The sequence below is a fragment of the Camelus dromedarius genome, chromosome 26 (assembly GCF_036321535.1).
Source record: "Camelus dromedarius isolate mCamDro1 chromosome 26, mCamDro1.pat, whole genome shotgun sequence".
NCBI classification, from domain to species: Eukaryota; Metazoa; Chordata; class Mammalia; order Artiodactyla; family Camelidae; genus Camelus; species Camelus dromedarius.
In genome coordinates, this window is record NC_087461.1 from 24226244 (window position 1) to 24250376 (window position 24133).

At 40.2% G+C, this 24133-nt stretch overlaps 1 non-coding gene across 1 annotated transcript; it reads left to right on the plus strand.

The window, feature by feature from the left end:
* Positions 1–22015: 22015 nt before the first annotated feature.
* On the plus strand, positions 22016–22088 carry TRNAV-CAC (transfer RNA valine (anticodon CAC)). Its single transcript has one exon. It is a non-coding gene; the product is annotated as a tRNA-Val (tRNA).
* The last annotated feature ends 2045 nt before the right edge of the window (positions 22089–24133 follow it).

The following is a 24133-nucleotide window of genomic DNA, read 5'->3' on the forward strand; positions in this document are numbered from 1 at the left end:
AATACTCTTTCCATATAACTATTATTTATCCAACACATACTGCACAATGACCTACCCTGTAAACAGATTCATAACGAGAGTTAGAAGCCAAAGTACAAAAGAATAGACTACAGAAGGAACTTTGGAAAGTAAATTGGAAAACTCAGCTAATGGAGGGAATTTTAAGAAAGGAGTGTGACGGCACTTGGAGATGAGATTTAGACTTTAAAGAGTGAAAGCTGAGAGAGGTGGAGGGAGTAGGGATAATGACCAACCACCCAAAATTAGAGTCTTGGGGCTCTCAGACCACCTCAGCCAGTTTAGAAAGGGGCTGAAGCACGTCTCACCTGAGGACCACACTTGCTCAACTCTCTCTAGGTGCTTTACTCTTATTTGTCCTTTTTGTCATTCCCTGGAGGTTCTGAAATAGACTGCTTGAAATAAAGCACTTCAGCCAACAACTCCGTGAGATTTATAGTTTTGGGAAGAAACAGAATTCAACAAAAATCAAATGTAAGGAAGGGATGGGATGTTAAGGCAAACGTGAACTTCGAGAGACATAATGACAAGAAACCTGACATGAAGAAGGCAACACATCTTTTAAAAAATTTTTTTCAAATCTTTAAGGTAAAGCTCTTTGAAGGACAGAGTAACCTCATTACCTAACAAAGTTTTTTTTTCAGAACCCTTGTAATAAATGGAATTCTAAATGGTAGTCTGAAAGTATATGTTCAGAGTATTCTGAGCAAGTAACTCAGTACTGAGATCTAATTATGTTTAAAATATGAAAAGAAGAAGGAGGAGAGGGGATAGGGAGGAGGAAGGGGAAGAAGGGAGGGGTTGAGGAGAGGGGGGAGGGGAAGGGCTTAGCATTGCCTAGTATGAACAAATCGGGAAGAAAACACTCCAAAAGTTTATTCCACAGTAATGCCTGGGACTCCATCACTAACTTTCTTTGGGATTAAATAATTTGTATCAAAGATTATTCTTTTATCCACTTACTCATCAACCATGTAATCATTATTAATAATCAAATGCTAGTTCCTCCCAAGAACCAGGCACTCTAGAAAGTATAGTCTTGAACGAGACAGATTGGAAGCTGTTTATCAGTCAAAGACAGATCATGAACCAGTGAACAGATAAACTTACAGAAAGGCATAAGGGCAAAAAGGAAAACAGTCATCTGAGGGATGGGAGAGCCACTCACATTTGGGAAGGGAGAGAGAAATACTCCAAGGAGAAATGCCCAATGAGAAATGCTCAGATTTGAGTTGCCACCTAAGTGAGAAATGCCAGCTCTGCAGAACTCCAAGTCGGTGGCATTCCTGCTGGAGGAAACAGCAGGGCGAAGGCCCTGAAGGAGGAAGGCAAATGATATGTTGGAGGAACAGACAGAAGACAAGTGTGACTAGGCTGGTGCAGAAGCAGAGTGGTGGCAGGCAGGCAGGGAGGGCGGCAGGGCCTGGCAGGCAGTGGGTAGAGCTGCACATTCTATTGGGTGGATTCCTTATATTCTGGTCAATACTTCAAGCTTCATTGAAAGGCAGGCCTTCTCTCTACTTCCCCAGCTGGGGTCTGATGCAGGCAGGCCGTGTTCTTCCAGAAAGGGGCAAAGGAGCCTTCTTTCTATTAAGTTACTAATGTTGGAATCAAATCATTAATTTTTTTTGATGGGCATTCACTCACTAAGCCAGTCTATCAGCATAGATCTATGAAGGACATACTATTTGCCAAGGACAGGCTGGGTGTAGGGCACAGACCCTGGTGGACCCATAGGCAAACTAGTCCTGCACAAGTGGCAGGGAAATCAAGGATGCTATGGGAATACAATCCCAAAGGGGCCAAGGAAGTTGTCCTGAAAGAATGAGGAATCACCGAATCAGGAGTCATCCCTGTGAAAGGGGACAAGATTCTAGACTCAGGAATGACAGCAGTGGGACACTGGGCAGCAGGCAGAAAGAAAGGAACCTAATGCAAACCCTTACAGACCCCTGCATGAAAAACCAACTTTGGCTTGCCTAACACAGATCGGCCCAGGAGATGGAAATAAAAATCCAATCAGTAACAACGTCCCGAAGGCATGAGAGCTGACCAAATATGAGACTAGGCTGCTTACAGTTTCACAGCATCACCTGCTTCATTTCTTCAACAAAAGTCATTAGAATGCTGCAGAGGGTGTGGAGAAAAGGGAACCCTCCTACACTGGTGGTGGGGATGCAGTTTGGTACAGCCATGGTGGAAAACAGCATGGAGATTTCTCAAAAGACTAAAAATAGACTTACCATATGACCCAGCAATCCCACTCCTGGGCATATATCCAAAGGGAACCTTAATTCAAAAAGACACCTGTACCCCAATGTTCATAGCAGCACTATTTACAGTAGCCAAGACATGGATACAACCTAAACGTCCATCAACAGATGACTGGATAAAGAAGTTGTGGTATATTTATACAATGGAATACTACTCAGCCATAAAAAAGAATAAAATAATGCCATTTGCAGCAACATGGATGGCCCTGGAGAATGTCATTCTAAGTGAAGTAAGCCAGAAATAGAAAGAAAAATACCGTATGATATCACTCACATGTGGAATGACGAATGAACTTATTTAAAAAACAGAAACATACTCACGGACATAGAAAACAAACTTATGGTTACCGGGGGGAAAAGGGTGGGAAGGGATAAATTAGGAGTTTGCAGATACTGACTGGTCTATATAAAATAGATAAACAAGTTTATACTGTATAGCACAGGGAATTATATTTGGTATCTGTTAGTGACTTACGGTGAAAAAGAATATGAAAATTAATATATGTTTATTCATGTATGACTGAAGCATTGTGCTGTACACCAGAAAATGATACAACCTTGTAAAGTGACTGTACTTCAATTAAAAAAAAATGTCAAAAAAAAGAAGTCGTTAGAAATAGTGGATGCACGCTTTTCACTCTGACTTTCTTTTTTGGACAGTAAGGGGTTAAGAGTGTTAATCCTATCTGACCAGAATTAGGGCAGAGCTGAAGCCCTCAGAGTAGCAATCTGTCCCCAGTTTCAGCCTTTCCCAGTGCTTGTTGGCGTGTTTCCTTTATCAGTTGAACTTACACTTAGCAGACATCCGTAAGGGATGAGAGCCAGCCCCCGCCATGGAGGCCCAATCAGAGGCAGTGCTGGGAAATGTCATAGCATCTCAGTACATCCAGCTGACAGTGCATCAAAAGATACAGCAACTAATAAAGAAAAAATGCGGGCTTTGAAATGCCTGACACAGTGCTGCGAAGCCACTGAAAAGTAATCTGTATACCCTAATAATAGAGTTCAAAAATGAATTATTAAGATAGAGGGTGTCTCATAGAATCCAGATATAAGCAAAAAGTAAGCCAGTCTTCAGAAAGGTCCGGAGCCAGAAACTATAAAGCCATGAGGAACTCAGCCGAAGTTTTCGCTGTCTTCAAACCTACCTGTGCTCTATTCTCCAGAAAACAGCTTTCTAGGCTGCGATGTCCATGAGTCAGAGTCAAGTCACCCCAGACACACACACACACACACACACACACACACACACACACACACACACACACACACACACAGGGAAATGTTACTTGGCCATAAAAAATAATGGAATGCCATTTGTAGCAACAAGGATGGACCTAGAGATGATTATACTAAATGAAGTCAGTCAGACAGAGAAAGACAAATATCATATGATATAACTTATATGTGGAATCTAAAAAATGATACAAATGAACTTCTTTACAAAACAGAAACAGACTCACAGACATAGAAAACAAATTTATGGTTACCAAGGGGAAAGAGGGGGAGGAGTTGGGATTAGCAGATACAAACTACTATATCCAAAATAGATAAACAGCAAGGTCCTACTGTGTATGCCAGGGAACTATATCCAATGTCTTCTAATAACCTGTAATGAAAAGAATATGAAAAGGAATATATATATATATATATATAACTGCATCACTATGCTGTACACCAGAAGCTGACACAACACTGTAAATTAACTATACTTCAGTTTAAAAAAAAAAAAAAAAAAAGAAGCCCTGAGTTACCGGTTAGATTCTTCCCACTATTCTCTCCCCAAATATGCACACTTGACTCATTGCAGCAGTGCTCCTGTCAGTGGGGGAAGAGCACTTGCATGCATGTTTGGGAGGAGGTTAAGAAACTCGGCTTCATCCCTCACTAATCCGACAGGCCCTTGGTCAAGATTCTGAGTACAAGTTTGGGGGACTACGTCTTCTCTGAGCTAAGAACACCAGCCTGATGTTGCTTATAAATGAAAGAAACTGTCCCCATGATGAGGGGGACTTTGACTTATACACCAGAGTTTCCCCGGTGGCACCACCAAGTCTGGCACATAGTCAGCGCCCAGGGAACATTTGCTAAATGAAATAATTTGAAACTCATTCTAAGATGGGAGAGTTTAATCCACCAATTGTGAGCAAGAAGCATCCATCTAAAATCGTAGCAGTGACTGCGATATGTTCTATTTATTTAAGCCTATTTGGCAACTCTCTGAGATTGGTTTCTGATGCACTTGGCGACTGACTTTCTCCTCGCCGACTTGTAGGTGTAAACTGAGAGCCATCTGATAACTCTTAGGAAGAGGGGTAAGGAATGATAGCATCATATGTGGGTATCTGAACCTTGATTACCAATGACCCCATGCACAGCTCTCTGCACACCTGGCTGTGGGCTTCAGCATGGTGTGTTACCGTTTGTGTCACAGGAGGACAGTCAGGGACCTCTGGGATGATGAGACACGTCAAAGAGATTGATAATTACTTAAATGCTGGTGTGCTCCCCTGAGGAGGCTCAGCCTGGTGTGATCTCAGATGCACCCATAATAGGTGCCTCCCTAATTGTCACAGATACACACACACACACACACATTATAAGTTTCTCACACTAAACCAAATACGCCTCCTTTCTCCCACTTGCCCAAGTCTGGAAAGCCGTTAATTTGAAGGAGTTTGGAGTAGTTTTAAAACACTCTTCATATCTGTGGCATTTGAAGTTAGGATAAGATAATAAATTTTTAATTTCATTTAGCATTTTTTAAAAAGACAGAAAAGTCTTTCTACCATAATTATAAAGGGAGAATAATGATCACAGTACCCAAAATGAGTCATCGCTGTTTGGCCACTGTCATTGCACAAGAATGGCCCCCAGGAACAAAGAACACCTTCACTTTGTAATAGTTACAGTTGGAATAAGCATTTTACATTGAGGAAAAAGGCATTGATAGCAAAGCTGAGAAAAAATACACCGAGAGTGAAATGAGTTACTCAGAACTCACATGTAATTAACCTCAGTCATCTTTGGATGCACTTGGTTGAACTCACGAGGGAAAGGCACAAGCAGAATCACTCTTGCTCTACTTGTGGTCCCCCAGAAACCGCAATCCACCATCATTCCTTAATTAGTGCTGACCTGGAAAGCAGAAGCTTCCTCATCCAACCACTTGAAAACTGAGTAACTCCTTCTAGTCTGTAGAGGATGGAGAAACATGTAAAGAAATGCCATAAATAAAAAACCATGAAAGTGGCAGCAGAAGAAACCACACGAGGCTGTGCACACACAGAGGGTGTTCCGGGACGCTGGCGTACTGCCAGCAAAGATGATGCTTTAGGAGACAGGGCTCTTTCTTCATTGCCTATTTTCTTAACTCACATCTTTTTCCCATGATTATACCTTCATCCAAACATTCTCTCTCCCTAGTAAATGAGCAGGCAACAAAGGAACTTAATAGATAAGTCTCTGATATGTGACTTTAAATTCTAAGATTAAAAAAAGAAATCATGTAACCAAATGAATATATAGGGACACACTAAAAAATAATAAAGACCGCAAGATATACATGACATAGCTGAAGAATTGACTAAAATGTTTCAAGTCCCTGCGGAGAAGAGTGATTGATGATACTCATATTTTAAGATTCTAATTATCCTCTGTAAACAACTGAATAATAACGTCTTTAAGCTAAGAGCGTCTGTGCTGTTTAGAATGGCTAGTTCCTATAAACATGCCAAAAACTTTCATTTCCACACTATTAGATTTGTCCTGTGCGCCATCAATATTAGTATGAATTGATACTTCATCTTACTTAAGTCATTCAAGACTGTCATTCATTCAACAAACATTTACTGAGCACCTACTATGTGCCAGGTATTTTGGTGGGTAATGGATGAGGGAAAAAGAATACAAACATGTTTAAGGCAAAATTCACGGCCTTTGACAATCACAGAATTCTGAGTTGTGCGTTGGCATTCATACATTATTGCCAATATGGCATTTGGCCGAGCCCTTGTTCATCTCTGGTGTAACAGATGGAATCTAGCAAGGCACAGAGGAAAATATGGCAAATGGTACATAAATAGGATTAATGGCACCACTGCATTGGAGCAGGCTTGATGAAAGAGTGGTATTGCAGAGATCCAACTTCTATGTATTTCACTAAAGGCTGTAAATCTAGCACAAAGTCCAGATGATTCTGAGAAATTTAACAAACTGTTGAAGAATCTCCAAAGGAGAGTTATATACAGCAATATTAGAGCCCTAAGTGTCAGTCCCAGTTTAGAGACTAAACGCATGGTGTGAACTTGGACATCTTGTTTACCTTTCTGAGGCTGTTTCCTTACTAATACTATGTGTAGTTACTAATCTACCCGAGAAGTGATTTGGGGTAAGCACAAAGTTTGCAGAAATTTGAATTTGTTGCCAACATTTCAAAACCAGGAGATTTCACATGAGAGATCAGTTTACCATTTTCTGTTTTTTTTTTAAAAAGTAAGCTGTGCCAAGGCTGACCCATTTCCATGTGGCAGCAATCACCAGGAGCGGAGAGTGGTGCCCCCTTTCCAGCTGCCATAGCTTTGCAATCAGCGACGTGCCACATCCAGCCCGCTTAGCTCACCATCCTCTCTGCTACCCATCTGGCCTCTGCAGTTATTTGCATTCGCATCTCCTGAACTGGATGGTTTGTAAGGGCTTTTGGTTGGTGTCAGTGGAAAGCTACGGGAACTGTGTCAAGAAAATGTAAATTTAAAATACACGACATAGGGAGAAGAGACAAATCTCCTATGCAGCAGAATCCCAAGTCATTTATGCCGAAGCTCCACCCTCAAGGAGGCAAAGCATAACTCCCCACTTCTTAAGTGGGCTGTGCGCTGTGACTTCCTCCCAAAGATGACAGTGAGGAAAGGGGAGGGAGTGAAGAGACCCAACGAACGTTACCTCAGCCAGATGACCAAGGCCAACATCAACAGTGATGAGAGTCATGTTGACAGTGTGTGTGGTCTTCCTTCCCAGAACCCCAGTCTCATCATGAGGAAAACATCAGACACAGCCTAACAGAGGAGCATTCTCCAAAATAGTTGACCAGTACTCCTCAAAACTGTTAAGGTCATCAAAAACAAGACAAGTCTCAGCCAAGAGGAGGCTGAGGAGACATAACAAGTAAGTGTGATATGGCAGCTTAGGTGGGACCCTGGAAGAGAAAAAGGACACTATGTAAAAAGTAAGGAAATCTGAATAAAGTGTGGACTTTGGTGAATCACAACGTATCAATTGTGGTTCATTAAGTGTAATAAATGTACTGTGTTCACAGTAGGGAAGATTAAGAGCAGGGTATATGAGAACTCTCTGTACTTATCTTTGCACTTTTTCTATAAAGCTAAAACTTAAAAAAATGAAGTTTGGTAGGGAGGGTAGAGCTCAGTGATAGAGCATGTGCCTAGCAAGCACAAGGTCCAGAGTTCAATCCCCAGTACCTCTATTTAAAATAATTGATTAATTAATTAAGAGATACACGTTACTGTATATAAAATAGATAAACAGCAAGGTCCTACTGTATAGCACAGGAAACTATATTCAATATCTTATAATAACATATAATGGAAAAGAATCTTAAAAGAAAAAATATATATGTACATATATGTATAACTGAATCACTTTGCTGTATACCTGAAACTAACATTGTAAATCAACTACATTTCAATAAAAAATTTAAAAATAAATAAATAAAGCCTAATATCCCCCGAAAAAGGATACAGTGCTCTAAGTCAATTGTATCTCAATAAATTGGAAGAAAAAAAATTTTAAGGCAAAATTATTTTTAAAATAAAGTTTATTTTTTCCTGAGAATATATCTGGAAAAGATGAAAACTAACTACAAAAGATGCAAAAGGGAACCCTCCTACACTGTTAGCGGGAATGTAATTTGGTGTAGCTACTATGAAAAACACTATAGAGATTCCTTAAAATACTAGAGTTACCATATGATCCAGCCATCCCAGTCCTGGGCATATCTCTGGAGAAAACTCTATTGAACTTGAAAAGATACATGCACCCCAATGTTCATAGCAGCACTATTTACAATAGCCAAGACATGGAAGCAACCTAAGTGTCCACTGACAGATGACTAGATAAAGAAGATGCGGTACACACACACACACACACACGCACGCACACACGATCAATGGAATACTACTCAGCCATAAAAAAGAATGAAATAATACCATTTGCATCAATGTGGATAGACTTAGAAAAGATCATACTCAGTGAAGTAAGTCAGACAGAGAAAGACAGACATTATATGCTATCACTTACGTGTGGAATCTAAAAAATGATACAAATGAACTTCTTTACAAAACAGAAACAGATTTACAGACATAGAAAGCAAATATATGGTTATCAAAGGGGAAGGGAAGGGGGAGGGATAAATTGGGAGTATGGGATTAACAGATACACACCACTACATGGAAGAAAAAAAGTTTATTTTTAAGAGATTATACATCTGTATGTGCATGTGTGTATATGTGTGTATGAAGGATACAGAAGTCGCTCAAGAGCTCAGTGGAAGATGTGGACCCAAAGTTGAGAAGAAAAAGTCAAGTCAGCATCTTTCGACTAAGACACTGCCTTCAGTGTGACTGAGTTCTGTCACCCTTCAGGCACTGTGTCTCTCGGTCCCACATTTCAAAACCCCCAAAGAAAAAAGCCCATTGCATGGGCTGGGGACAGAGTCAAAGCCTGGATCTGTTCGCTCTGCCCAGGGTTTGGGGGCAGGATCATGGCTGCTGTCCCCATGCCTGTGTCTAGGCGACCATGTTCATAAAAGTGGAAACTGAGCCAGACAGGCCTCTTTCTGGAAATATTGAGTGTGATGCTATAAGAGAAGAGGCTTAGCTGATGAAATCAATATCCTGAAACTTCAAGCTCAGATGTTCCAAAACATAGGAGCAACATCCTTATCATTTGCATTTGCCATTTACACATGCAAGAAAAGCTCCTGTGTTGATTATAAGATTTTATGAAATTAATATTTATAAAAACCAATTTCTGAAAACACATTGGCTTAGCCCCCAGGTACTCATGCCAACTCTCCTGACTTTTAAATACAATTTCTTTTACTTTCTTAAAAACTATATTAAAGGAAAGTTGACAGGGGCTCATGGTGATGGAAACTGTGCAGAGGCAGAGAGAGCAGTGCAGTGGAGACCGGCTAAGAGATGCATGGGATAGTCAGCGACCAAAGGGCTGCCTTCCCTGCGCCTCTGTTGGTCCATGCGGTTGGTGCCTTGGCAGAAATTAGAAAAAGACACCCTTCCTCAAGATGCTTCATTTCCATTTGCTGGAAATTTGCCATAGTATGCAGCTTTGGGTAGAACAAGACACTTCACTGACACCTGCCAGGAGTTTGTCGTAATAAAATTACAAATGTGTGACACCTACAATGTGACCATGATCACCTGTGTCCTACCCAAGCTGCACAACCATATGCTATCACTCTGGGTGCCTTTTTCTGTTATGAGCAAGTGTCTTCTTTCTAGAGCCTTGGCAAGCTTGAGCTCACTTTCAAAGCCTCCCTATATATAATTCCCCCAACAGAGTGGGCATTCCAGCTGTCATGGGTAATCATTATTTTGTTTACCTTGGACTGAAATAAAGAATAAGGACTTTATTCTTTGGCTGATCCTATAATTGCAGCACCTTTAACCATAACAATGGGGACAGTAGCACTTGCGGTGCAGAAGTGTGACAACCATGAAGCGAGAAAACACATCAAAGCACTGTTCCCAGGACCTCACAGACCACCAGGGCTCCTTCAATGCCGGGTCCTCCTTCCCTACTTAAAAATATCACACGGCTCATCAGACAAGTCCTCCATCTCTGTGTGTGGGGACACACAACAGTTTTTTACCTGTCATGCTTCTGTGAAGCCAAATCCAAATAAACACCATCCAGAGACAATGTGTGTTTTCTCTTCACAAATTGTGTGGCAAGAGGCAGGTTATGACTTCTATTTGTTAACAAAAGAGCCAATTTCTACATGGAACATGATGAAGCTGTAGAAATCCATTTTTCTTCCTTGAAAAAAGATTTGCTTGCTTTATTTATTTCCTCAGATTGAAGGTGTGCATCTTAAGGTAGCTGAATCCTGAGTGACATGTGGCTACCGTGCAGTTAATGAAGGACATTAATCCAGAGGAGGGATTTGAATATTGAAAATTGAAAATGCCATTCACAAAAAAACACATTTTCTCCATCCAAATTCATCTCTGAGTGCCCTTCATTGCCTCAGGAGGGGACATTGCTCTCTCTGTTGAAGGTCCTTTGTTTACATCGTCCAGTCACATGTGGGACATCGCTAAGTAAAGGAGTCACTTAGTGTCACTGGAGTAGAGAAGTGTGAGAGGTCAACACAAACTGAAGGAAAAGAAATGAACTGAGGGAGAGAAATACCTTGGAGGAGGGTCTTCTTTTTGGAGTACCATATGGTTTAAATGTTTGAGGAAGCAATAAGCTATATTTACTTGGAGAAAAATGAGGATCCCAGCCGGAATGAAAGATTTCTGCAGGGAAGGGTTGGACAACAGTAGAATGACCTAGATTGCCAGGCTGAGATATTTGGATCAGATCCTAAAGCCAATAGGATTTGCTAAAGCGTTTTAGCTGGTAAGGAAAATAGTATTTTAAGAAAATTAATCTGGTAGGGGAAAAAAGACTATTTCAAAGTAAAATCATTGAAATTATTTCTTTTTTAAAAAATTTATTTATATTTGGGGGGGGGGATCATTAGATTTATTTATTTACTTTTAATGGAAGAGCTGAGGTTTGAATCCAGGACCTCATGTATCTACATGCACTCTACCACTGAGCTACAGCCACGCTTCCTAAAATCATTGGTATTATTTCTTATTCTATTTTTCACAATACTAGTGAGAAAGGGGACCCTTCCAATAAGCCTCCTTGAAAAAAATTAAACTATGGAAGTTCCCAGTTACTCACGGAGAGTGGGAGCTGGTCGCGTTGAAGTTTTTGCATAATCTTTTCACACTCATTTTGCCTGATGTGCTCTCAATTATTCAGGGTGGGTGCCGAATCTCTGTTTCACAATTGCTGATATAGAGTATTTTTTCCCACTAATTTAAAATAATTATTTAATTTCTATTTCAAATCATCTAATTTCACATGTTCAGTTTCTGATGTATTTGTGTGTGTGTGTGTGTGTGTGTGTTACGGTGCTTTGTTGCAAAGGAAAGCCCTGGGAATGGACACACATGTGGTTCATCTTCCTCCCTGTAACCATCCCCTTTCCTTTGCACAGATGGGTCCCTGAGCTAAGACCCGAGGAGGAAGACCCTGCCCCGGGGCCCCCTCAGGGCCCAGCATCCATTTTGAAACACTCTGAACCAGGAAGCCTAGCCCAAACTTGGATCTGGAAGGTTTAAAACCTTAATGATGCTGGTAGAAACCAGAAAGAAAAGCTGACATTTCAAATAGGTAGCAGTTTTCTAGGCTGCGAAAGAGAGAGACCAGGATATATCTTTGGGGCAGGCTTTTTGGTATCTGTAATTAACCTTTTCCTGGTTAATTAAAAATAGATGCCAAATGAGAAAGATCTTTTCATGTTATTGCTCTATGCATCTAATTGTCCCACGTTAAATAACAGTAATAGTGGTCACCTGTTAAGAATCTTACCTAGATTCTGTCATTCAGTCCTCACAATAAACACCACAGGATGAACATTATTATCTCTATTTTACAGATAAGAAAACTGAGGCTAGTGTGATTATGTTAATTGCCCAAATTTATAGGATTAATAATTGACAGAGCTGGGAATTAAACCTGTCCATCTCATGTCGAAGTCGAAAACCTTAACTGTCACTCTAAACCCTCCAGATGAGCTTTTCTTTGTAGAACTGATTTTAAAGAATTTATTTAAACTGCTGGCCACCACTTGTGTTTGTCGACATATGTGTGTTTAGCTGTGCAGATACTCATAGAGGATTAAAAAAAAAAAAACAACCCTGCTTTTCTGAGAAATTTAGAGAAACACTGGATGCATTTTGTGCCACTTCTGGGCCACGTGACAAAATGAATCACAGAGCCAGGGAAAGAACCAGTCTTCTGCCTTGTGTCAGGATCCCTGCACTCCAGGACTCGGGAGAGCACAGCAGCACCGACCTTGGCAAGGGGAAACGGGATAGGAGAGAAGGGGCCAGTGGAGACCTTGTGGTGACTGAGCAGATGAGATATTATAAGATATGTAAGATTGGAAAGGTCTTGTAATCCCTAAAGAAGTGGTATTAAGCTAACCGTTAGTTCAGAGGCTTAGAAGTTAACACTTTAACTATTTGTTTAAAAGAAATTCTTATCACTCAGGAGTAGAGAGAGAGAGGAAGTCAAGAAGTTTTGCACAAGAAAACTTTGAAAAATCCCGTCTCTTAACACCCATTCTCCACACACATGGTGGCCAGTCCCCAAACCTCTCTCTGTCCCACTCAGCTCTCCCTGACACCCCGTGATAGTGGATCTCATCTCTCCTTGCCACTGTCTCTTTCCTCCAATTCCTACTCATTGTCCTCTTCCATGGGTAAGACTCCATCCCTGCTGGAGTACATCCCTGCTGTCACTTCTCCATTTTCTTTAAACCCAAACCCTGTACTGTAAAAGCCTGGGAACTAAACTGAGAAAGACAAAATACCCTTTACCAGACGTAAAATGGGAAAAGCTATGAATACTCAGATGTTAATGTGACTTTATTTTTGGCATTTTGTTGATAAAACCAGGTGAAATTTGGGTTATCTAATTCTGCATATTATCTGAAAGTCTCCTCCAGCCTTTATATCTCTCCATTAAGAAGTCCTGGCCAATATGACCCAGCAATCCCACTCCTGGGCATATATCCAGAGAAAGCTCTAGTTTAAAAAGACACATGCACCCCAATGTTCATAGCAACTCTACTTCCAATAAACAAGACATAGAAGCAGCTAAATGTCCATTGACAGATGATTGGGTAAAAAAGTAATGGTATATATATACACAATGGAATATTACTCAGACATAAAAAAGAATGAAGTAATGCCATTTGTAGTAATGTGGATGGACCTAGAGATGATAGTACTAAGTAAAGTAAGTCAGACAGAGAAAGACAAATATCATGCTATCACTTATATGTGGAATCTAAAAAAGGACACAAATGAATTTATTTACCAAACAGAAACAGATTACCAAACAGAAACAGATTCACAGACATAGAAAACAAACTTATGGTTACCAGAGGGCAAAGGAGGGGAGGGATAAATTAGAAGTTTGGGGTTTGCAGATACAAACTACTATATATAAAGTAGATAAACAAAAAGGTCCTACTATATAGTACATAGAACTATATTCAAATGTAATAGCCTATAATGGAAAAGAATATGAAAAAGAATATATATATGTATATAGTTTTATACATATATATATGTATATATAAAACTGAAGAATTATGCTGTACACCAGAAACTAACACAACATTTTAAATCAACTATATTTGAATTAAAAAAAAAAAAAAGTCCTGGCCAAAACTAGACATTGTTTTCCCCAAATACAAGTCCTAAGCTGGGGAAGGAATGCTGCTATAAGAATGATGAAATGACCAGGAGGCAACAGGTGAGGAAGTCCAGCCTCAGCCCTGGAGCCACATCGGTGAGGCCTGATGACATAGGTGCTGGTTGTCTGGGGACATGTTATTTCATCTCTCCCTGCCCTGGTGTCCTCATTTGCAAAACTGGGATCTGGACACTCATTAAAGAGATATTTATTGAATGTCTATGTGCCATGCACATTTTAGGCTCCAGGGATATACAATGAACAAAACAGAAAAACCATCCCTGCCCTCATTGGCATACATTCCAGTGGGATGTTGGTAGCCATATTTACCTCCTAGGTTATGTAAGAATTAAATGAGATAATAATAATAATAATAATAATAATAATAATAATAATAATAATAATAATAGTGAACACATATGTTATGATTATTATGTGCCAGGAATGATTGTAAGTACTTGGCACCTGTTTTAACTCAAGGATTCTTTACTTTTTTTTTTTTTTTTTTTTTGGCCACTGTTCCCTCTGGCAAGCCTATTAGGGATGGGACACAAGAGAAACAAAAAATACTGAGACAGTCACCAAAACAATACAAAATTACATAGCGATCAATTTTCTATTTTCTTCTAACACATTAAATAATAAGACCCAGTGACCTGTTTAATGTTAACATAAATTTGAAAAACTAATGAGCCTAGATGTAACTCGTTTCCCCATTCAAGTTCACAGGCATCCAGAACTCCATCCACTGGCTTGTAGACCCCAGGATTAATGTAATCCTCATCATAGCCCTATGAAATAGGTATCACCATTACTATTCCTTTTTACAGATGAGGAAAGTGAGGCACAGAGAGGCTAAGTGAGTCCACTAAGCTCCTAAGTGATGGAGCTGAGATCTGGCTGCCACCTAAGTTCTTAACCAACATGCAGTCCCTGGTTTAGATTAGGGCTGACCTCAGGGTCAGAGTCGTAACAGTGGCAGGTCATTGAAAGGAGTAACTGATTAAGTAGTAGAAGTATTAGCAAGTGAATGTATCTAGCGGATGAGGAATAGTTTGTAAAGTGTTAAGAAAATCCTTAAAGGGAAAAGCCACTCTGTAGCAATGAAATTAACTGGAGAGGACCAGGTTCCTCCATGTCTCCGAGGCAGGTTCTGCATGGGAGCAGTCCTTCTGGGGGCTGAACGCCAAAGACTTTGGGGGATGCGATAATGCAGAGAAATGTTCTTGGGTCTGTGAAAATCTCATTTTTATTCATATAATCCTGTATTAATGATTGGGATTTTTCTGCACTGCCCATAAGTACTGTCACCAAAAGACCTTAGGACCTGAATCAATGTGCAGAATAAAAAGAACATTGTTCATCTTGCAGAGAGGGGCTGCTATAAATGAATGCAGCTTCTTTTCTCCCCTACTCTCATCTGCGAATGTGAGAAGTCAGGGGAACAAGGCTGGGGCAGGTCCTCCTGGCACCCTATACGTTTTAGTTGAATTGAAAGGTGTTGATAAGGTAAAGAAACTTACTCTTCTCCAAATGGTGACAGGCAACACTTCTGCTGCAGTTTTTTAAAAGAAAAAGACCACAAAGTTGTCCAGATCATTAGAAGGGTTCTCCTGGTGTGCTGGGTGACCGCCATCCCAGCTCCCAGGCACACATGTTCCCCCAGAGGTGGGAAAGCCCTGCCCGCAGCTGGTGGAGGATGGTAAGATTTCTACTTTCTTGTAAGTCTGCCTTGCAAGGCATTTTTTTGGATTGCCCACCTACAGCATTTTTTTTTTACTGTGACAAGGCACTCAGTTCCTAATGTTCACCTGGCGCACTGCTTCCAATGGAGAAGCAGAAAAAGTACCATGAGGTGCCCTGTCCCACCATCAAGGTAGACGCCAGACAATGCACCAGAGGGCTTGGGAAGTTCACAGGCTGCACCTCCAGAGCTTCAATACTAACATGCAAAATGGAGCTGAAGTGCCAAAAAGGACCTGAAGTGCCGGTGGCCACTCCGCCCAACACTTGGCCATGAGGAACCCAGTGTATCAGCTAACGCAGAAGGGTATGAGGAGGTCGGAGATGCCTAGAGAGCCTGCACACATTCCTCTCCAGGTCAACAGCTCTGACTTGGGAAAAGCACACATGTGACCAGCTGCATTGAAAAATACCATCGTGAACCTTCGCAGAGAAACCAGATGGCCCTGAGCCGGTGGTAAAAATAGTTTCTCATCCAGCAGAGCCCAAACTAGGAGCCAGGCAGAGTCTTAGGGCCACTCCAGTTTTGATTTCAACTTGCCAAAAAGTTCCAAAAAAAAAAAAAAAAAGGTTTTAACTGGGAGAAACTGCCTTGGAAAGAGAGATGAAAAATAGAAATGTTCCACATTTTACCTAGCTTATTTCATATTCATTTGACTGTCATCAGCAGAAGAATGAAAAATATTTATAGCTAGGGGGAAAAAGTATTTGTCTTTCTTCTTGCTTGACTATAATAAGAAAAACTGGCAGAACAGCAGAGTAACTTGGTAAAGAACTTCCTCAGTACACAGGATAATAGGAGGAGCGGAATAAAGAGAGAAATGAAAACTTGTGCTTTATGGTTAATGATTTTTGAAGACTCAGATTTACAGATTCATGGAAGTTCTAATTTGTTTATTTCATTATTTATTTGACAGAAGCTGTTTAATTCATCCCCCAATGTTCCGGGAAGGTTTCTATTTTTACCAATGGGGGTGAATCACGCTCAGACCATTTAGGGACGTGTTTAGAACATGGTTTTCCAAGTCAAGACCCAAGTGAAATTTTGATTCCCAAATCGGAGCCTTAAAGCTCAGCACACTCCGGCCATTGTGCTCTGTCTGACACGATGTTGGCCTGCATGCACTGATTGTATTACACAGAACAGGGATGATTGGAAGAGTTCCATGGGCCAAAAATAGCTTGGATAAAAACTCCTTACAAGATAAGTGGAAAGAAGTGGCATTTGACTTGGGGTTCTCTCCGTCCCCTGACCTGGTGAACAAGAAAATGCTTTTGTATCTTTCAGTTGTTGAATTTGATGTGGTCTTGGTCTCCATTCAATCAGCAAAGAAGTGCTTGTCCTCATGCACACTGTTGTTCTGTCCCCAGAACCATGAATGCTTTTCTTATTTAACTTCAACTTCCAGTGCCTCATTAATATAATAGAGTCTTGACGCCTGGTTGATAATAAATCCCAGCTCTGTTGTATTTACTTTTGAATTTTTAAATGAAGGATTAAAATAAGTGAAATTGAATCTGATTAGAACAAATTTTTACCTACGTGCAATAAACAGTTTCGGTGTTCGGATTCACATCTTCAAAAGTACAGAATAATTGTTCTTTAAGTTCTGTTTTATAGTTTTAAAAGTGTGAGTCCCTTGAAATTGAACATTAATCCTAGTGTTCTTTTTTTTTTTTTTTTCAGTAGGGCAGAATTTTAACACAACAAGGATGAGGTTTATACATTTATAACAGCCCTGGTAGGGTTCTTAGCTTTTTCTCTCTGAGTGTCAAGAATGTGCTCAGAGTCATTTCTGAGAAAAGAGAAAGGAAAAAGCTTCCACTGTGAGACTTTTCCTTAACTAGCAAGTACTTTTTGATTACAAGCTGATTTCCATTCCAAATAGAGAAACTCATATTTCTGATCCTAGTTTTCTACCTAACAGAAGCAAGGTTTGTATGCTTTTCTCCTCCACTGGAAGACTTCCATATTCATAAATATACTGACGCATATTTTCTTGTAATACCTTGTAGTTCTATTTCAAGCATTTACATTTTCTATAGAGCTGGAATTTATTTTGGTATAAAGAATAAAGTATAAATCCAGTTCTGTTTAATGGCTTTCCATTTGTCTAAATACAATGTGGCACTGATTTGAAATACTTTTATTATATACTAAATTTTTATATATTCTGGCCTCTTTATTCCTTTCCATTACTATATCTATTCTAATTACCACAGTTTTAACCAGTATTATCTTTCATGTTGCCACATTGTTTTAATCACTGTAGTATGTTGTAACACATTGTATATTCATTATACTGTATATTAAAGTGTATTATAAAAAGATACTGCTCATCATTTATGTTCTTCTCCAAAATGGCCCTGGTGACTCCTTGAACCTCTTAATAATCTGGAGCCTAATCTATCAAGTCTTCTTGCCTGCTCCCTCTCTTCTAATTGATTGGAATGTTTTTTGGTTCTTTGATTAATTTAGATAGTATAAATATTTCAAAATATTGCATACTCTGAAGCATAAAAATATTCGATATTCCCTGAGTGCTTCCCCATTAAGTTTATTCCTAAGAGTTAAGTGTTTTTGGTCTGTTGTTGTGACTGAGTGGGTGTTATATCTCTCCTACTGGATACTTCCATTTCTTTCTTTCTTTCTTTCTTTCTTTCTTTCTTTCTTTCTTTCTTTCTTTCTTTCTTTCTTTCTTTCTTTTGTTTTGTTTTTTGTTTTTTGTTTGTTTTGAGATTAGGAAAGTACTGATTTTTGCACACCACTTTTAAAGCCAACTACTTTGCTGTATTCTTTTACTCTTTCTAAGCATTTTTCAGTTGAGAAACTTCCTTTTATAGGTTATGCAAAATTGAGTCACATTTGTACTTTCAATTGTCAAAATGTAGAGTCTGAAAGAGTGACGTTTTGCTGTAACTGAGGATATGCACTTTTCTAGAAATCTTTTTAGCTTTCATACCTTTACAGATTTGAACCTTGTCCGATGATAATAAAATAAACCTGAAGGTTTAGGGTCTACTCCCAGCTCACTGGCTAAAACAGCCTGATCATAAGCATTTTTCTCCCCTTCTCTTTATTATGGGTTTTTACTTTTGTACAACAGAAAGAGTAACGATTCCTCTTTTCTCCCCACTTTGAGGTGATGTGAGGATACATGAGACAATGAAGCAAGTTGCTGTGAACAGCTTCCCAATACTATGTTGAATCTACCAAACACACCTGCCAAAACCAATAAGAATGCTACCTGAAGATTTTTCATGTTAGTTTAGTGTAAGAGTGGAGTAGCTTCTATCGTACCAGCCTTACTTTTGATATAGCAATTATGAACCCTGAAATAATTGTTTAAATGATTTGAAAGCACTAGGGAGAAATTGGGTGAAAGCTTCATGCAGTGTGGAGTGGCAAGGAGCCTGGAAGAAAGCCACCATCTTACTGGACAGAGGGGTAGAAGGTGGAGTATGGGATGGTTGAGTGGTTGGAGGTTGAGGGTGGAAATCCTGGAACAGAGGGAGCTACAGAGGAGGAAGCCCCCAAATCTGAATATAAACTCCTCTCCAACCCTCAGCTGACTCAAACTGTGCGTATGCTGGGCAGACTGCATAAAGTCTAGCAGAGAGAAAAAGGTATGAGACTGAAAGAGTTAAGAAGAGATTCCAGCTCTCCCCACTGCAAAGCAAACATGTTTAGAATTTTGAAACCTACCCGGTTAGAGGAGTTTGGTAAACATCTCAGAGTTATTTTGAAACTATAGAAGGGCCTTCCCTTACAAGAAAAATCTGTGTCCCAGGACTGGGGGGTGTCACCCTAGGAGTAAGGGGAAAAACCAAAATAGACCTGCCCTCTATACATGTTAAACCAAGCATCCCCAAGTTAAAGTAGATCAGTCAGTAATCTGACTGCTTGCTATTCCTCAAATCAACACTCTTCATGGAATGTAAGAGATTCTAAAGTGTCTACAATGTATCATCTACAATGTCCTGCATATGATTTTTAAAAATTACTATATATAGGAAGAAACAAGGAAATGTAATCCATAGTCAAGAGAGAAATCAGTCAGTAGAAATATATTCTGAATGAGCAAGATGTTGGAATTAGCAGGTATGAATTGTAAAGCAAATGTTATAAATAAGTTCCAAAAAAGTAAAGGGAAAGATGGGCATAATGAGTGAACAGATGGAGAGTCTCAGAGAAGAAATGGAGACTATATTATAAAGTGAAGGAGGAGGAGAAGAAAGAGAAGGAGAAGGAGAAAGAGGAGGAGGGAGAGAAGGGCAAGCAGAACCAAAATGAAATTCTAGAGTTGCCAAGTACAATATCTGAAATGAAAATGTCCTGGATGGGGGAAGGGTATAGCTCAGTGGTAGGGTGCCTTCCTAGCATTCACAAGGTCCTGGGTTCAACTCCGAGCACCTCCATTAAATAAATAAATAAACCTAATTACCTCACCCTCCCCAAAAAGTCCCCAGGTGGGCTTCACAGCAGATGAAGAAGCATAAGAAGGGATCTGTGAATTTGAACACAAATCAGTAGAAATCATCCAGTCTTAGAGAGAGAGAGAGAGAAAGAAAACACCTGAACAATGAAGAGGAAAAAGATCCAAAAATGTCAAGGAAAAAGGTACAGTTGGATAGGTTTTGAGGACTTTTGTCCCCATGCAGGATTTGATCAATTCAGTTTGGTTCTGGATTCTACACAGCTGGAAAGCTGTGTTTATGGCTCCAGCAAGCTCTCTTAGAACTGCTTCCTGAAGAATCACTTTCTGGATGAACAGCTTTATGTAGGCCAACTCCCCACTTCCTTCCAAGGGCATGAATCTCAGCATTGTCCTTGATGATCCAATCAGAACTATCCTAAATGGAAGGGGAAGTTCCCTGGAAACATCTGCAATTTTTTTCAAAGGCGGCTTCTTGGTTTTATCAATGAAACTATCCTTTACTTCCCCAATAAGGTAGGGCAGTCTATAAAAATTTGTTGAACGAATGATTGCACAATCTGAAGGGAAAAGGAGATGGGACATTGAGAGGGCTACTGAGGAAGAGGTTCGTGGTCCTGTCTGCTGACTCAAGCGCGGAGACAAAGCGCGGCCAGAAGAGGACGGATGACGGGGCGAAAATAGCAAGGGCTTAGAAGGCGGCGCTTTCAAAGAGGTCGAAGAATAGGTGTAGTCGGAATAAGGCGGTGAAGGAATGGGAGCGGGAAAACGTGCTCTGCTCAGAGTGACTACAAGATTTGAGAGACAGTCCGCTTACAGGGGATGACAAGACGCAGAACTGCTGCCCAGGTCCAGGCCCTTCACGTGAAGGTGGCACGTCCATGCAGACCCAGAAGGGGAGCCCATAGAATCAGCAGCCACCATTGGTTCTTCATCTTCTTCCCAACTGAACCCTTGATGTCTTCCCCACACCTGCTCCTCCCCGATCTTAGCAAATTGCGTCTCCAACTGCCTACTTATGCCCTAACAGAAATGTGGGGGTATTTCTGGATTCCTCCCTTTCACCACCCCCCCATTCAGCCCATCGAGAGCTAATGATTCTTCCTTCTCCACTGCCATCCTCCTATCTCAGGCTGTCGCCATCTTTGTCCCAAACTATTGAAATTGATGTTTATTTGATTTCTCTGCCTCCCACTCATCTCCTCCTTCATCTTTTCTCTACCCATCAACCAAACACAGTGATCATGTAAGAATATACATTAAATCATTACTTTCCTACTTAACTCAATAGCTTCCATCACACCTAGTACAAAATTCACATTTTTTACTCCACCATCAAACCCCCACCTATTTCCCCAATCTCATCACTTGCAACTCTTCCTCTGAGATTATTACATCCCACCCATACCAATATTATATATACTGACACTAATATGGCAGACCCTTTCCTCGTCTACCTGAGCACCTTCACAGAAGTTCTCTCTTTGCAAAGGGATCTCCTCATCAAATATCTGACTCCTCCCTTACCTTTGGGTCTCCGCTGAGAAGGCCACTTATTCTAAAACGTCCTCCCTGACTTTCCTGCCTGAAGTTGATCTTTGTCATTCTCCCACGCAGCACCGTATTCGTTTCCTGGTACTTATGCTGGTTTGAAATTGTGCATTCTTTTACTTCTTTATTGACCATCTTTCCACTAGAATATAAACTCAGTGAGGGCAGAGTCACAGCGATTTTGTTCAGCTCAGGAACAGCACACTGTAGGTGCTCAGCAAGTATTTGATAAGTGAGCGCATGGAAGGAAGCAGCTTCTGAGTTCATGCAGGCACCCCCTTCCCCCTTCCCAGCTCCTCCCTGAGTGGACCCTGCCTTCCACGGACTTTCGTCTTCTCTTTCCCAGACTAATTTCACTGAGGACAGGGGCCTCCATCAAGTAGAGCTATAAGAATAAGTCCCTTTGGGGGAAGGTATAGCTCAGTGGTAGAGTGCATGCTTCACATGCATGAGGTCCTGGGTTCAATCCCCAGTACCTCCATTAAAAAGGAAACAAGCAAACAAACAAACCTAATTATCCCCCCCCCACAAAAGTGAATAAAGGATAAGTCCCTGGTGTAAAATTCAGGGAGGTCTTTAGGAAAAATTTTAAGTAACTTTAACTAAAAATCGTGATTGGAATTGTAAGGCAAGAAACCACAGACACAATATCATAGTGCTGTTTTCAACCCCAATAATTGGTCTTGTTCACCCCTATTTTAGCAAATCAACCCGCAATAAAAATGATCATACAAGCTAAAGGTGCTACCCCAAAAAGTAATTTTCAGTTTGTAGTGTTGCTTTTTTTTTTTTTTTAATATTATTATCTTTACAGAGAAAATTAGGACAAAGTTGATTCTCACATTTCATCTCTTGGTATTACGGAGGTCACAGACACTAATTCCATGCTTTAGACATTCAAAAATTATATGTTCTGCCCTCTATAAGGGAGTATGAGCTACTGACTCACTGCTAATCGAATGGCCACTCTCCCTGTTTATTCAGCTATGGCACCGGTTTGGGTTACTCCAACTGCTCTTCCCTTGAGTTCCCTTTCCAACTACTCAAAGACACTGGGGAGTTTTTATTCTTACAGAAATTAAGTGACCTGCAAATCTTGGTTTCATTAGCACTGTGTTTTAAGCAACTGAGGTAATATTTGAGAGACACGCATGCCAGTTTCTTCAATGTTGTGTCTGTGTCTCATTAATAAATTACAAGTGGTTTATCTTGACACACTATTTCTATTCCCATCCATTCCCTAAGTACTGTCCTAACCCTTTTCCAACCTCACTCCATTTAAGTGATTTATGATGTCAATTAAAATGGAAAGGATATCATTTAAAAAATTTTGAAGCATGGGAGTTTTAAAGTTACTGCTTTACAGTTTTATTATGTTTGGCAGTTTGGACACATTTTATAACCTAAATAATAATTTAGAATATCAGTAGCATAAGCCTGTTAGGATTACTAGAGCTAGAAAACTATCACAGTATGTCATGTGTATATACAAAATCAACATTATTGAGCACATAAATTGTAGCATATATTTAATAATCTCTTACCACATTTAACCCTCAAATTACTCTGCGTGGTACATATTATCATTTGCTTTTTACAGAAGAGGAAACTGGGGCAGAGAGAGATTAACTACCACACCAAATGTCCAACAGCTGATACCCACATCCAGGATTTGAACTCATTCCTGTCTGGCTGCAAAGGTTACGGCTGTGGCATTGTGAGAATTCTACTTAATGTAACACCATGTGTGAAAATTCCAGTATTCTGAAATGTGTTGTTCTAATTCCTGAGTAATGCAATTATATAATCCTGTTTAGCACACACATCATAAATTTTCAGCTGGAGTAAATCAATCGCTGTGAAGGAACAGGAAAAGGTTACATGCAGTTCTGCGATGCTCTGTTATGCGACCTTATACATCTGTGAAAGTACAACAACACAGGAAATAAGGTAACTAAAGTCTGCTAACAATTTGGCAGTACAAACAACTTTAATCTCCTTTTGCAGAATGTAATTTTTTTCAAGCATTTTCAAAGAAACAGTTTCCATTTGAAAAGAGACCCATGTAGACATGTTTTATAGAATGATAAGGGCAAAGCCCCTGGAACTGACTTTTGTTAAGTCTATCTAGAAACGAAGGAAAAGCAGAGGGTTCCCCCAGACACCTGAACTCAGATATGCGAATAGAATTTGGGCTGGGAGAAACTTGCGTGTATGTTGGGGGGTGGAGGGAATGAGGGTGACAGAAGAGGTGGGGGGAGGTCACCAGGAAGGAGTGAAGAAAGAAAAATGAAGGAGAAAGAGTTCTTAAAGTTTTAGAACAACTGAAGTAGAGGCGTTGGAGTGAAAGCTCCAGTCCAAAATACAAAACATAAGAAAAGCTTGATCTAGGTAAAACAGAAGAGAACACACTTGGCTGGGGTTTCCCCCTCTGAACACTCAACTGTTCACCACAACAATTGACTCCAGGATGAGATGATGGCGGTGGCGTCTGATTGAAGTTGATGTTTTGTTTCCTTTTCTCTG